The following is a 12736-nucleotide window of genomic DNA, read 5'->3' on the forward strand; positions in this document are numbered from 1 at the left end:
CAAAACTAATACCACATTATGTGTCAACCAAACTCATATAAAAAAAGTTTTAAGTCAGAAAACACAATAAACTAAAACGAAAAAGACGAAAAAAAAAAACCACCATAATCTCATGCCCCCCAGTTTGCTGAGACCCCTCTTCACCCACGTAGCCTTCATATGGTCCCAGGCCTCACCACACCCATGATATAAGTCAACTCAGGCAAGCAAAACTGTCTTCTGCAACCTCTCCTTCTTCTCCACCAAAGGACTGGTAAGGCTGGCTAAGCCAAGTCTGATCCCTGGGACAGGCTCTGCACATGCAGTTCTTCCTTCTAGAGCTTTCAGACTACTATCATAGCCAGCAACCCCTCCCAGGGACTGGTGCAGGAACCATATCTCTTCTCATTCCCCTCGCTACAAGCACACAGACAGGTAGACTAAGAAAGCCCTCTGACTCAGAGTGGTATTGAATGAGGAAACGCCCATCACATTGGATAAGTTACAACTCCCCACCCCACACCCTTTTCCCCAAGATTTCAGGCTTTATGAGGGGCCCAAGTGGTGGTTCTGAAGACAGCAGATTAGGGCAGGGTGTGTGACCAGCAGGTCTAGTGAGAAGGCCACCAATCTGGGGCAGGAGGCAGCTGACAGGAGTTAAGAGAATAGGCCAGGGGAAGTAGGTGACACAGGCTGAGGGGAAAAGGAATAGGAACACTTTACAGAGAAGCTGAAATCTGAGGTGCACTCTGAAGGAGGAATAGGAAATACCACATCAGAGTAATTACCTTTCATAATCCCAGTTTGCCTATAAATGGCCAATCTGCTTTGAACTATGCTAATAGTCTTTGGTCTCACTCATTTTAAAGCCTCTTCATCTTGGGACAGGGTCATTGTGAAATACACCTTTAAAACGTAAGCAATATAACTGGGGATTACAAATGGATTTGTAAGTTTGAATCCCCAGTTATATTGCTTACATTTTAAAGATCACAGATGATCTTTCCTAGCCAAAAAAAGAAAACATTTTCTCTGAGCAGGTGACATCACAAAACAACTCTTGATTGAACGCTCTGGAAAGGAGAACTATTCCCCCACATTACCTTTCTATATCTCTCAGTTACAAAGAAAGTTTTACCAATAGGTCTCTGATTCTAGTAAAGGAAATCTTCAGAATATTATTTCTGGATGATTATATTTTAGGTCAACTCCTTCATCCATGAGCCTGGTGAAGCTTTTTTCTTTGAACCTGGAAATCACCATCCCCTCCCTTTTGTTTCCCCCTGCTAAGTTTCAAGAGTTTAAGACTTCGTGGTTTGGATTTCATTCCAAGTTCACACTGTGCAGAGAGAGGCCCGGTGGGAGCATAAGTTGGCAAAATAGATCTCTGTTCCTGAAATTAAGCAACTGTTACAAACATCTGAGCTTCCACACTGGTGCTGTTGAAAGGGCATTTTCATATCACAAGTGGAGACTTCCCTGCTGGGAAGTGGGCGGAGAGTAGAGATCTGGGGATGACCAGATGAGAGACCTAGATGAAACCTTTTCATCCCCAGAACCTTTTTATCCACACCCCACCACCCCTAACCTCTTTAGATTTGCTGGGCCTGTCATTTGAGACTAAGTCATATAGACAAATTCAAAGTTCACTCAGGGACGTGGGTAAGAAAACAAAACACACATTCTTCTCACCAAAGTCTTTTCCCAGACTCTGGGATATTGCCTGGCACACAGTAGGCATCCAACAAAGTTTATGAAAGGAAGGAAAAAGAAGGTAGGAAGGGATGGAGGGAGGGAGGGAGGAATGGAGGAAGGGAGGAGGAAGGAAAGGAAAAAGACAAAACAGAGGGGCAGAGGAAGGGAGAGAAGAGATAAAGGAAGAAGCAGGGAGAAAAGAGATTTTGAAGTGATTTTGAATAAATGCTTATATATTCACACACACTGTGTTTTCTAATAAATGAATTATAAATGAAGTTGAGGACTTATGCAGCATACACTGTGCTAAACTTCATTATACACACTAAAACCATAAGAGACAAAAACCATTATTAACCCCAGTTTACAAATGAGAAAACTAAGGTTAGAGAGACTAAGTAACTTGTCCAAAATCCCACACCTAATGAGTGAGAGGCCAGAATTTGGACTTAGATCTGATAAGAATCTGACTGATTAATTCCTACCTTCCTTCCTTTCTTTTCTTTCCTCTGCTATACCTCCTCAAGACACCAGAATGCTTTGTTTCTCTTTTCTTCACTCTTTTAAAGCATGGTGACCACCCCACAGGCACACACGTGTAAGCCTTATTAGCAATAAGCAATCACATGGCTCAAAGAGTTCATACACCAGAATCCAAGGTTTCCCATCTCATAGGCTAGGTGGGCTGACAAAGAGTCAGGCTGGCTCGTGCATGTCAAAACTGAGGGAGTAGCACTCTACACAAAAGAAATAATATTGTGAAGTTCTTAAAGCAGGAATATATCTTTCAGGAACTGAGAGCACCCAGTGTGACTCTAGTGACATGGACAGTGAGACCAGTGGGAGCCAGGGACCACCATCATAAAGATCCAACTCAGAATGCAAAAGGAGATGGCACAAAAACAGACACTCAGATCAATGGAACAGAATAGAGAGCCCAGAAATGGACCCACAAATGTATGGCCAACGAATCTTTGACAAAGCAGGAAAGAATATCCAGTGGAATAAAGACAGTCTCTTCAGCAAGTGGTGCTGGGAAAACTGGACAGCGACATTTAGAAGAATGAACCTGGACCACTTTCTTACACCATACACAAACATAAACTCAAAATGGATGAAAGACCCCAATGTAAGGCAGGGAGCCATCAAAATCCTCGAGTAGAAAGGAAGCAAAAACCTCTTTGGTTTTTTTTGTTTGTTTTGTTTTGTTTTGTTTTTGGGACAGAGAGAGACAGAGCATGAACGGGGGAGGGGCAGAGAGAGAGGGAGACACAGAATCGGAAACAGGCTCCAGGCTCTGAGCCATCAGCCCAGAGCCCGATGCGGGGCTCGAACTCACAGACCGCGAGATCGTGACCTGGCTGATGTCAGACGCTCAACCGACTGCGCCACCCAGGCGCCCCGAAAAACCTCTTTGATCTTGGCCGCAGCAACTTCTTACTCAACACGTCTCCAGAGGCAAGGGAAACAAAAGCAAAAATGAACTACTGGGACCTCATCAAAATAAAAAGCTTCTGCACAGCGAAGGAAACAATCAGCAAAACTAAAAGGCAACCGACAGAATGGGAGAAGATATTTGCAAATGACATATCAGATAAAGGGTTAGTATCCAAAATCTATAAAGAACTTATCAAACTCAACACCCAAAAAACAAATAATCCAGTGAAGAAATGGGCAAAAGACATGCATAGACACTTCTCCAAAGAAGACATCCAGATGGCCAACTGACACATGAAAACATGCTCCACATCACTCATCATCAGGGAAATACACATCAAAACCACAATGAGATACCACCTCACACCTGTCAGAATGGCTAACATTAGCAACTCAGGCAACAACAGATGTTGGCGAGGATGTGGAGAGAGAGAATCTCTTTTGCACCGCTGGTGGGAATGCAAACTGGTGCAGCCACTCTGGAAAACAGTATGGAGGTTCCTCAAAAAATGAAAAATGTAACTACCCTACGACCCCAATTGCATTACTAGGTATTTATCCAAGGGACACAGGTATGCTTATTTGAAGGGACACATGCACCCCAATGTTTATAGCAGCTCCGTATTGAGCATGGAGCCTGCTTGGGATTCCCTCCCTCTGCCCCTCTCCCCAGTGCTTGCTCTCCCCCCCCCCTCCCATCTCTCTCAAATAAAAAACATTTTTTTAATAAATTAATTTTTTTTTTTTCAAAATAAGAAAGGCATTCCAGGCAGAGAGCACAGCATGGAAAAAAGCATGGAAGCATAAAACAGCATATTCCCTTTAGGAAACTCACCAAAGTTTTGTAAAAAGGGAGCATAGGGCCAGGGTGGGAGTCAGAGAAAAAGTAGTGGGGAGGAGGATCAGGGGCTAGGGTCCAGCACAAGCCCACAAAGACCTTGTATGTCATCTTGCAGGGATTGTACTTTTCCTGAGGGAATGGGAAGCCATGGAAAATTATTGAGCAGGGGGACTTTCCTTTTACAATGATCACACTTGATGAGAAGGGAGAAACACTGAGGGTCAATTAGAAGGGAAAAATACAGACTATCGATCTCTAATCTAAGCGATCGGAGATCCTCCAGCCATTACAATCCAGTTTTGAGCAGCTGCCCTCAGTCCATGGCATCTCACAAAGGCTTAGCTCAGAGCAGTCTTCTCAGTCCTACTAGAAGCCAAAGATCCCTGGGGAGAGAGGTAACTGCAGGAAACCATAAAGGAGCTCTGGTGAAAACCCAATTGAGAAGAAATCTCAGAGTCCTGTATTGCTTCTACTCAGTAAGCTCCTCCCAGGGAAGCTCTGCTGTTCGCAAAGTCCCTCCAGGCTTATCCCCTGGGATCCTCTTCTGCATCCCTGAGGTTGCTCATTTCCTGCCCTCTCCATGCTCTTCACGAGGCTCAGTATGGTGTGGCAGAAAGAACACAATTTTGCCCAGGAGACTAATGACCTAGATTCCAAAGTCCCAGTTCCAAACTTATTAACTACTCTCCATCCCTGGGCCTCGGTTTCCCTGTTTATACTTCCACCTCCCTCAAAGAAAATAGATGAGAAAGAGCTTTATAGAATATCAAGCACCATTAAAGGAGAAGAAATCTACTACCCACATCAGAAAGTTTTTGTACTGGATTTTAAATCTGCCTGATGCAGAGTTGTTTTTTTCAGCCCACAGCATGGGTGCTCAAAAAGAACCATGCTATAGAGACTATGGACTTTTCCAGAAGAACAGTTGTGAATCATGGGGCTCACCACAGTTGTTCTGATGCTTCCGCTTCATTTAACAGTCCAGACCACTTAAGTCTCACAAGAAGAAGGAATAGACTCAAGTCATTTCCTCCAGATCCCTTGGAATTTAGGGGACTGTCCCTTCTTCCAGTGCCAAGGACTCAGCTGTAGAGAGAGAACCCTGCCATCCTAAGTCACAGATGAGCCAAAGGCTATTCTGCAAAGGGAGGTCGGCTTCCTTGCAAAAAGGAAACCAGGGCCTGAGTACAAGTAGGCATTGTCTGCCCCCTGGGGTCTGGCAGGAAGGAGTCTGAGTGGGCACAGGAGTGGGCTGAAGGCTCTGGCAGCATGGGCAGCAGCCTCTGTGGTGGGGAGGGAAGCACGGAGTTGTGTGTGAGAGCTGGGCTTACAATGTAGGCATTGTTCCCTCCCCGCGCTACATCTGCTCCCCTAAGGGTGGAGGGCAGAGAAGAATGGGAGTTGGGGAGCATCTGCCAGGGTCCGGGGAGAGAACTGTGCACTGCTCATTTAGAGGAAAGGGAACTATTGAGCAGGGCCCACCCATAAGCAGACCTGGCAAAGGTCAGAGATGCATCAGAAAAGTACTGACTTCCTCTGCCACAGCTCCCTCCCCACCTCAGTCTCTTTGATCCTTTCTCTTAGTTCTATCATTTCATACCGTGCTGTGCTTTGCGTACTGTGGTAATTTATTTATTTTACTTTTTAGTATCTAAGCATTTCTTTTGCACACTTCAGAATATCCCTCAGTATCTTTTAATATATTAGGTCTATTATATTGACCTTTAAAATCATAAAATTCAATTCTGGTAAGTTTGCCCTCCAATCTGCATATACTCATTGTCACTGATGATTCTATCTTCTGAAAAAGAACTTGGTGATATGGAACAAAAAGAATAAAAATGTCTATCCTCTTTCAACTAACTCATCTAAGTATGCTATGTGCTAATACTTATGATTATCTCATCAATGCTCCTCAAAATCCTATGAGGTATGAATTAGTATAAGTCAAGTTTACAGGTGAGAAAACTGTAGATCATTGACATGCAGTAATTTGCACAAGATCACACTGGTAGTAGATCAAAGACCAATCCTAGGTCTCTGACTCTAAACCCAGTGTTTCTTCCGGAGCTAGCCTTCCCACATCACCCAGTAATCCCACTCTGGGGATTTTTGCTGAGGAATTTTGCATTTTGATTATAAAATCAAATATAAAAAAATGTTCACTGAATTATTGAAAATGAGAGCAAAAAATGGAAACAATCTAAACATCCAATTATAGAATAAATTAAGCAAACTGTGGCAAATCCACTAGAAACACTATCACTCAACCATGAGAAATGAAAAATGCCACAGATTACAGAAACATAGAAACTTTCCATAACTGAAAAATGTGTGTGTGTATCATTTTGCACACAACTGTGCAAAAGTTTACCTATGTAAAGATGGACGGGCAGAAAGTCAAAGTGAAAGTATTATTTACAGGGAAATACAATTCTGACTATATATTTTTTTCTTTACAGGTGTTTTTTTTTCTTTACAGGTGTTATTAACAATAAACAGGTAATTTTGCTTCATAGAAACAAACATAAAATGAAAAGTTTCTTCAAGCTAAGATTTTTTTTTTTTTTTACTTTTACACTCATAGAAGATCTTTCATAATTTATCGCTTTCTTTTGGAACCTTAGCATATATCAAAATCAGGCTGTAGTTGCCGCTGCCTTCGACCACATTAATGGTGCTATAAACAATCCTTTGGCATTCAACCACTCTGGGAAAAGAGGGGTGAAAACAGTGGAAAGCAACTGGAACCCTGCCATAGCTTCTGGACAGACAGGGGACTCCTGTGGAAAGGTGCCCGCTCATTCACAGGGTCATTTGCTCTCAGGGCCTCGGCTATTCCCAGTCCGTAAACATTCTGAGACTTCCAGTGTTTTAAATGGAGACTATTTTGGTCACAAGGAGTTGATGGGGGGTGGGAGGGAGGGGAGGGTGTGTGATGGGTATTGAGGAGGGCACCTGTTGGGATGAGCATTGGGTGTTGTATGGAAACTAATTTGACAATAAATTTCATTTTTTTTTAATTTTTTTAATTTAAAAATTTTAAAAATGTTTAAAAAGGAGCAAGAATTTTGGTCACAAGGAGCAAGAATCCACTTAGACTAGCTCAAAGTATGTGGGAGTTGATTATAAGATTACTAGTGACACTTCCAAAGCACCCCAGCCTCGTGGGACTATGGAAGCCATGGAACCCAGAGCTTATCTCTGCTCCTTGCTTCTCTTCTCTCCTCCCTCTCCCTCTCTTCTCTCTTTTCCTCTCTGTACCTCTCCCTCTCTGTCTCCAGCCTGGATCCTTCTCCTCATTCAACAATTCACAGGAGATGCAACCCTAGTCACACACCCCGATACCAGCATTTTCCTCTTTTTCAACCCAGCTTCCTCTGTTCTCCCCTCCCCACCCATAGGACCTCGGAAAAAAATCAGGTTCTCTCACAAAAAACAGGGTACCAGTCTGATGAGAACAAGGATTTAGCAGAAGAGTGCTCAGTGCAAACCCCAAAGGGGAGGTGATGGTCAAGGAGGCTGATGCAAGAACACTATCCTGTCAGAAGAAACCAAGACTGGGTAAAAAGTCAGGAGTTGAGAAAAAACCCAGGGCAACAATCTAGAGGACATAAAAAGAATATCCTCAAAGTCAACAGAAAAAGGAGTAAGTCAGTAAATGTGAACAGGGTCACAGTTAAGTCAATGTGACAGTGCTTCCACTTGTTAGCTCAGGCTGTGCGGTGCTGGGGCATACTATAGGGTGCCAAGTGCCAGCTGAGACTTCAGGGGAAATCAGGGAGTTAAGAGGTAAAAGCAATAAAAAAGAGACCACAGGTATTTGTTAGACAGGATCAAATGACCAAACACAACAAAACTAGCGGGTAGAAAACCTGGCTCAGCCACTAATTTGCCAAGTGATCTTGAGTAAATCATTCTCCTCTTTGGGTCTCAGTTTCCCCATCTATAATGTGAAGATATTGGACTAAAGAACTCTTAAGGTCCCTAAAGCAATGACCCTTCGGGCAGTGGTGTGCTAATGTCAGCTCCTACCAGATCATGAGAACCAACTATTCAATTTGGAGGAACTTTGTGGCTTGTTAAACACGGCTGTTATAAAAAATTAAATAATATACATTAACAGTTAAATAAATAATATTAAAACCCAACAGTAAAAAAATTCAAATTTTACTGTTATCTATGCTGGAGCCAGTAAACTTTTTCTGCAAAGGGACAAATACTAAATACTTTAGGTTGTGAGAGTCACAGATAGTCTCTGTCATATATTGTTTTTTTTTTTTTAACAATGCTTTAAAAAATTAAAAACCAATCTTAGCTCACAGGCTGCACAATAACAGGCCATGTGTCAGATGTGGCCTACAGGCCATCACTTGCCAATCACTGATCTATGATCTTGAGGTTACTTACACCTATTTCACTCATATGGTGGAGACGCTATATAATTGTGTGCTATTGCATGTCTCTGTCCAACTCCATTTTCAGTGATCTCACATTAGTAGCTTAAAATGAGCTATGATGATGGGACAGCTGGGTGGCTCAGTCAGCTGGGCGTCCCACTTCGGGTCAGGTCATGATCTCACGGTTTGTGAGTTTGAGCCCCACATCGGGCTCTGTGCTGACAGCTCAGAGCTTGGAGCCTGCTTTGGATTCTGCATCTCCCTCTCTCTCTGTCCCTCCCCCACTTGTGTTCTCTCTCTCTCTCTCTCTCTCAAAAATAAACATTTTAAAAAATCTTTTTAATCAGCTGTGGTGAAAGTATCTATACTACAGAAATGGGTAAACACTGCAAATCAGGGCTCCTCTTCCCTGAGAGCCGGTCAGTAAACGTTTACCAGCACACCACTGCCTTGAGGTCACTACGGGAAAGAATCATAGAAAACTGGGGTGTCTGGGTGGCTCAGTCGGTTAAGCATCTGACTTCGACTCAGGTCATGATCTCGCGGTCCGTGAGTTCGAGCCCCGCTTCGGGCTCTGTGCTGACAGCTCGGAGCCTGGAGCCTGCTTCGGATTCTCTGTCTCCCTCTCTCTCTGCCCCTCCCCCGCTCATGCTCTGTCTCTCTCACTTTCAAAAATGAATAAATGTTAAAAAAAAAAAAAAATCATAGAAAACTGATGTGCTTTACCAAGTCACCCAGAAATGCTGACAGAGAAGAAAAATGTAAAGGAAAAATGCAGTCCACGGAGTCAGAGGAAAAGAAAGACAGGAACACCCAGCCAGGTATGTCTGGTCATGGCTTAATTAACAGGTGGTCTTTTATGACCACCCTCAGAATTCAGGCTTGCTTTTCTGTGACTGAGACGTATCCTATTTTTCTCTTCTCTCACTTTGAAAACACTATTTCTGGCTTTGCTGCTGCCCCAGACAGTAACAAAGCAGCTGAGGTCTGCCCAGAAGTTGCCGGGGACAGACAGCATACAAAGGGTTCATGGCTGTGAGGGAGACAAGCAAATGCCATAAAGAAAGGCAGTTTTGTGTAGAGCAGCCACCTCTGCTATTCTGGTGTGGATTTGGGGCTTCTCTTAAAATAGAACAATAAACGTGCAGGTCTAGACTAAGCAGCAATTTTGGTTTTAGGGAAAGCTGATACCCAGCAGGATGAGGATAACCCCGAGAAAGTTTGTTTTCAGCAATTTGGGCTCAATTAACCAGGAAAAGTGCCTGGCAAGGAACAAAACACAACCCAAACCAGGAGGATGCCTTCAGGGCATTTATGAGATGACCCTCCTACAAAATCCCTGACTGTAAACTCTTTCTTTGGGGAAATGAAGTGTAGCCTTAACAGTTTTAGAAGAAATTGTTTCTGTGACCTATTCCTCTCTCCAAGTCCCAGGAAAATCCACCCTGAGCATGTATACTACCTCTCACCCTCCTGCTCTGCTTCTCCTAGCTGGTCATAAGGAAAACTAATAGAAACCAGAAAAAAGTGGTATCTTTCCCCAAATCCCAGTTCCCTAATTCAAACAGCACAAAATACTGGGTAAATGGAGGGGTGGAGAAAGCAAGGTTTGATAGGGGAGGTGAATGAAGACAGTCATGGTTAGAGATAGCTGCATGGACAAAGGGACCCTAGAAGTGACCCTTGAAGAAACAGGCAGAGCATAAAAGGAAAAAGCATTTCAGACAAAGGCAATGGAGCAGGTAAATGCAAAACATGGTTGTTATATTAAAAGGTATTCAAGGTCCCACACCTAGAAACAGCTTCTCAGTGTTTCCTCAAAGTCTCTGGTTCAGCCTACTCACCTCCACTGCAGCCTCCATTGTGTCCATCAGGGTGACCCATAAGTCCTACAAGGTGTCCACCTCTGGCCCCTGGGCCTTCAGCTGCTGTTCATACACAAGTGTGCCTGATACCCACATCGGTTCCTCAGCCCTCTCACAGGTGGGCATCAGTATGAGTGTGGTCAGGGGCTACAGCAGGGCCACGGGTATATACAACATCACAGCTGTCTCAGTAAAACAGAGCCTGCTGAGCCCATTTAAGCTGGGAGTAGACTCCAACACCCAGGCCATGCCCACTCAGGATAAGGAGCAGATCAAGAGCCAAAATAACAACTCCACAAAACAATTCCTTTATCAACAAAGTGTAGAACCTAGAGCAGCAGAACCAGTTAGAGAGACCAAGTGGAGTCTCTCACAGGACCAGAAAATGGTTCAGAGCAACATGAACAACATGTTCAAGAGCTGCATCAACAGCCTTGGGCAGCAGCTGAACACAGTAGCCCAGAAGAAGCTGAAGCTGGAGACAGAACCTGGCAACATTCAGGGGCTGGTGGAGGACGTCACGAATAAGCATAAGGAAGAGATCAAAGAGAGATCAAAGAGCTTGCAGAGATGGAGAATGAATTTGTCCTTGTCAAAAAGGCTGGGGACGAAGCTTACATGAATAAGGCAAATTTGGAGTCCCACCTGGAGTGGCTCCCCAACAAGATTGACTCCCTAAGACCGCTGTATGAAGAAGAAAACCAAGAGCCTCAGTCGCAGATCTCTGACACCTCCATGGTCCTCTTCATGGGCAACAGCTACTCCCTGGACCAGAAGGCGTCAACACGGAGGTCAAGGCCCAGTACAAGGAGATTACTAACCATAGCCAGGCGAAGGCTGAGACCACGTACCAGGTCAAGTACAAGGAACTGCAGACACTGGCTGGGAAGCACGGGGATAACCCCTATCGTACAAAGATGGAGATTTCTGAGATGAATCGGAACATCAGACAATTCCATGTTTAGATCTAGACCCTCAAAGGCCAAAAAGGGCTTCCCTGAAGGCCTCCATCACTGAGGCTGAGCAGTGCGGGTAGCTTGTCATTAAGGACACCAATGCCAAGCTGGCTGAGCTGGAGGCTGCCCTGAAGCAAGCCAAGAAGGACATGGTATGGACAGGATCCAGGTACTGCATGAGTACCAGAAGCTCATGAACATCAAGCTGTCCCTGAACATCAAGATCTGCTTGAGGGTGAGGAGAGCTGGATGGAATCTGAGATGCAGAACATGAGGATCCATACAAAGATGACGAGCAGATACTCAGGTAGGCTGAGCTCAGTCTATCCCCATAGACTCACGAGCCCTGGCCTCAACTATAGCCTGAGCTCCTTCCAGTCCAGCTTCAGCTCTGGCAGGGACTCCAGCTCCTTCCGCTGCTCAGCTACTCCAAAGCCATGGTTGGGAAGAAGATCGAGACCTGGAATGGGAAGCTGGTGTCTAAGTCACCTGATGTCTTATCCAAGTGAGCAGTCACTGACGTTCCCCCTCCCCCAGCCACCCTTCCCCTGTGGCTGCCACAGGAGAGCCTTTGGGGGAATGTGCAGGGGAGTGACTGGGAACAGGAGACCCACCTGAGGCTCAGCCCCAGTCCTCATTCTACCCTTAGGAGTAGTCTACTGCCTAGGTATCTTCTCTTGCCCATGGCCCTAACTAAAAGTCAATTCAAGCATCTTTTCTTAAAGAAAGATTCAGCTGGCTCTGCGCAAAAAAAAAAAAAAAAAAAAAAAAAAAAAAAAAAAAAAAAAAAAGCTCAAACTCATTAGTCATGAAAGAAGTTCAAATTAAAACCCACAGTGAGGTAGAAAGCCACGAGAGAACATACCTCCTATCCCAACAATGAGAGAAAACCAAACAATCTATAAAATCATAACTCCCCTTGAGCCCATGACAAGGCAATCAGGAGATCTGAATTCCTAAGAATGACAAGCCCTGCCACACAGACACAGTACGCAAGAACTGTTCCACCTTTGCCAGAGCCTCTTTGGAGCAAGAGGGTAAGAAGAAAAGAGCTAGCACTGCAAAAAATTCTTAAGAGCAAAGTGTGCGTTGGCACGAAGTTAAGAATCCACGGGAACCTCAGACACAAGAGAAATTCATGTTCCCAAGCTCTTTTCCGCAATCTCTACCAGGTACTCAGAAAAAAGACTGAGGCAGTCAGGACAGCTGAGAGAGAGTCCTCACTGGCCTGCAGGCATGAAACACTGCCCATTTTCCAGAACTTTCTCTCATAAGAAGTCAAAACCACTACAGAAGGAGTAGACGGGCTAAGATCCTCTGTCTGCAGAAGGGATAGGAACACAGCCATCTGCCTCTGGGGAAGAAGTGGGAAACCTCTCTATCCCAATGGTAACCCTGAGTGTATCCCAATGGTATCCCAATGGTGCACTGAGTAACAAGCAACAGCACTCTCCTGCTGGGGGAAAGAGCAGAAAACTCTCTTGCAACCAGTCCTCAATGATGAGCTGCCACTATACACCCCACCAGAATGACTACAATTAATTAAACTGATGCCAAAAACTG

General features: G+C 44.4%; 1 pseudogene; it reads left to right on the top strand.

Moving 5' to 3' along the window:
• Positions 1-9948: 9948 nt before the first annotated feature.
• Positions 9949-11682, top strand: LOC122474903 (annotated as a pseudogene).
• Positions 11683-12736: the final 1054 nt, after the last annotated feature.

Source organism: Prionailurus bengalensis, chromosome D4, assembly GCF_016509475.1.
Source record: "Prionailurus bengalensis isolate Pbe53 chromosome D4, Fcat_Pben_1.1_paternal_pri, whole genome shotgun sequence".
Taxonomy (NCBI): Eukaryota; Metazoa; Chordata; class Mammalia; order Carnivora; family Felidae; genus Prionailurus; species Prionailurus bengalensis.